Here is a 3,118-nt window from a genome sequence, read left to right on the forward strand (position 1 = left end):
TTCTCTTCCAGGATATTCACATTGCTCATTGCTCCTGTATTCTATTAGGTGGAGCAAACTGTCACTGAGAGGCCAACATGGGGTGGGGGGGGGGGGTCTCAGAAGGAGAAAGCTCCTTTGTTAGGCTGGCGAGTCCTGTGCATTGCGTTTTTATTGCTTCAAGGTGCACTTGGCCTTTGGGACACTGACTCATGGCCTAGCTGCCATTATTTCCTCTGAGACTTAATTTTAGCCAGATTTTCTGGGACTGTTCCAACTTTCCTCTGTGCCTCATTTCTTCCCTTCCAAGTCCTTGCATGTCACTGCAATGTAATTCAAAGCTTTGTTGGGCTGGAATCCAATGGACCCAACCCAAACAGGAAATAGGATTTCTCATTGTTTATTTGAGACCATGAACCAGAAAATGTTGGACACTTGTTTTCAGTACCTCGTTGAGCTTGAAATGAAATGAAATGCAACGATTTCCAAAGGTTTCCTGATGTGGAATGATTTAGATGCCTCAACCATTAGATCAAGATAGAGGGCCTGGGAGACGGCTCAGTGGATAAATGCTCTGACGCCAGTCCTGAAGATCTGAGTGGAGCCCGCATGGTAGAAAGAGAAAACAGACTACCCACTAGTTATCTGAGCCTCATATACACTGGGGTGCTCTCTGCCTCTCTCCCCACCCCTGTCCCCCATCTCTTATACACATAAATCAATGAATGTTATTTCTTAAAGATAATTATTGAACATATGAGTTGGCCCTATGCTTTCCTTGCCTAATAATTACCAAACCTCATCCTTTGCTGACAATTTGTTAGTGAGAAGATACAGAACCTTTTTATGAGGCTGGGGCATACCAGTGTACTCGGGAACATTCCAGCAAGTATTCTACAATTAATCTTTGTATAAACAGGTTTGTTGTAGACCTGTGTCTCCAGTTCCTCTACATGCCCTGAAATAGACTGTCTTGCCAGCCATCACATCACCATGTCCAGCATGGGCACACAGGTATCATATGATGTATGGTGGTTAGTAATCTGTCATCTGACAGGCATGCTGTCTGTCTGTCCAACAGTTTGCTTTTTCTCAGTATGATAGAGTTCACCCACTGCATTGAAAGCCGACAATACCTACCATACATGGGCTTTCCCAAACTTGTAGCCAGGAGCAGGCAGGAGATATTCTAAATACACAGAAGTTAAAGCATTTTGGGAAGGGGGAGGGTATGCATCTTACCCTTTTGCTAGGAACTCACTCATGCGGAAACCCATCCAGTCCAGGACATTGATTCATTTGTGAGGACAGAATCTTCATGACTAATCTCTTAAAGACTCCACCTCCCAACCCTTTTGTGTTGGGGATTAACTTCCTAACATACACAGTTTGGTTAAGACACTTAATCCAGAAGTGGGTAACAGCCAAACTGATGCCTGTAGCTTGTCAAGTTTTATAGTGTCTGGGGCCTCAGAGTGTCTCATCTTTTCTCTCTCAGATGAAAGGGACATTGCATGAGAATGTAGATAAATGTTTCTATACAAGTAGGGAGGGATCTTGTGGCATCAGAGGGCATTTTGATGGGGGAGCATCCTCCAGTGGCTCCTTTAGCTTTCTGTTTGGGATTCTTTCAAAGTTGCCATTGAGACTCGTTGAGGTGCATTTCCATTCTCAACATGTTTTTCAGATATGATAACCACAGCAAAGGAGGAGGGAGAGAAGAACTTTCAGGAACAGAGGCAAGCCTGACTGGAACATTTCTCAATGATACACATGCTGAGAAGTGGCTTTCTCCGAGTACTGACTCTAGGGTTGGCACTGATCAGGGTACCCTGAACCTATGGCTTTCAGGACATTGACCTCACAGGGTTAGTTAGGAGAATGTCCCAGACATGTGTAACTGCCCTCAGTCAATCATTCTTGAGTAGTTGAGAAGACGGGATGGACTATAACTGAGCAGAGTTTGATCAACTACTCATCTGATTCTGTTACTTGAGTTTGTAGGATCAAAGCCCAGGCCCTGGCAGTCTCAGCAAGCTAAGCATGCCCACTTATCCCCAGTATACCAATCAAAGAGACAAGTAAGAGGGGAAAGCAATGCAAGGAGATCTATTTAAAGTGGCCACACACGGAAGAGTAATAAAGAGATCGGATGGCCTCCAAGTCCACTCTAGGGGCACGGGCATGAGGTTTAGGTGTAAATACAAGGCAGGAAGCACATGTAACTAGGCAATCTGGGCCAAGGTGTGGTTCTACCCATCACTGTCTGGGCATCAGCCTGTTCTACAAGGTGCTCCAATAAGTTGCTAGAACTGGGAAATTTCTTCCTGGGGGGGAGCATGCTCCTCATCTGTCTGGCATCAGACTTCACCTCTTCCCTTCTCCAGCATCATACTGGGGAGGGGAAGTTTTAACCCTTTGGAGCCCATAGTCTGCTAGCCAAAGGGAAGCTATGATGTATGTGAATGTTCACATCTATATAGCAACATTACTAACTTATAAAGACACACGAGACTGGACTGAGCTGTGAATATAATTTATTCATATGTTTACACAGGAATCTGTTACACAGACAATAGCAAAAAAAGATACAAAGGAGCCCTAAGAGTTTTCTCTTAACTTTAGGATAATACTTAGTAACAAAAATACCTTAAAGACATTAATAGTATATAAATAAAATAATACAGAAGGCTTTAAGCTTGTTCTCATTTGAAGATCTGAGGCTGCACTGGCTTAGGTGGATTTGAGCTCTGTGTCTGAGATGGGCTCAGAGGCATGGTGGACCCGTCAGTCCGCTCTGCTAGGAAGCAGCTTCTTTGCTTCTGGGGTGTGTGTGTGTGTGTGGGTGTCTTCGCATACACTTCTATTCTTGCTGTTCCCAGCCGCCAGTCCATGGCTTCAAAGGGCTTTGGTCACAGTTCTCAGGTTGTTTTCCTGAGAAGAGGGAGAGCGACTGGCTCCCTAAGGCATATGCATAGGTTTTCCTGCTGCCCGACTCCAGCTGTTCAGCAGACTGTGTATTGTCTTCTCAGCACTGTTTTTTGTTTTTGTTTTTTGAGACAGGGTTTCTCTGTGTAGTCCTAGCTGTCCTAGAACTCACTTTATAGATCAGGTTGGCCTTGAACTCAGAGATCCACCA

Source organism: Onychomys torridus, chromosome 13, assembly GCF_903995425.1.
Source record: "Onychomys torridus chromosome 13, mOncTor1.1, whole genome shotgun sequence".
Lineage (NCBI taxonomy): Eukaryota > Metazoa > Chordata > Mammalia > Rodentia > Cricetidae > Onychomys > Onychomys torridus.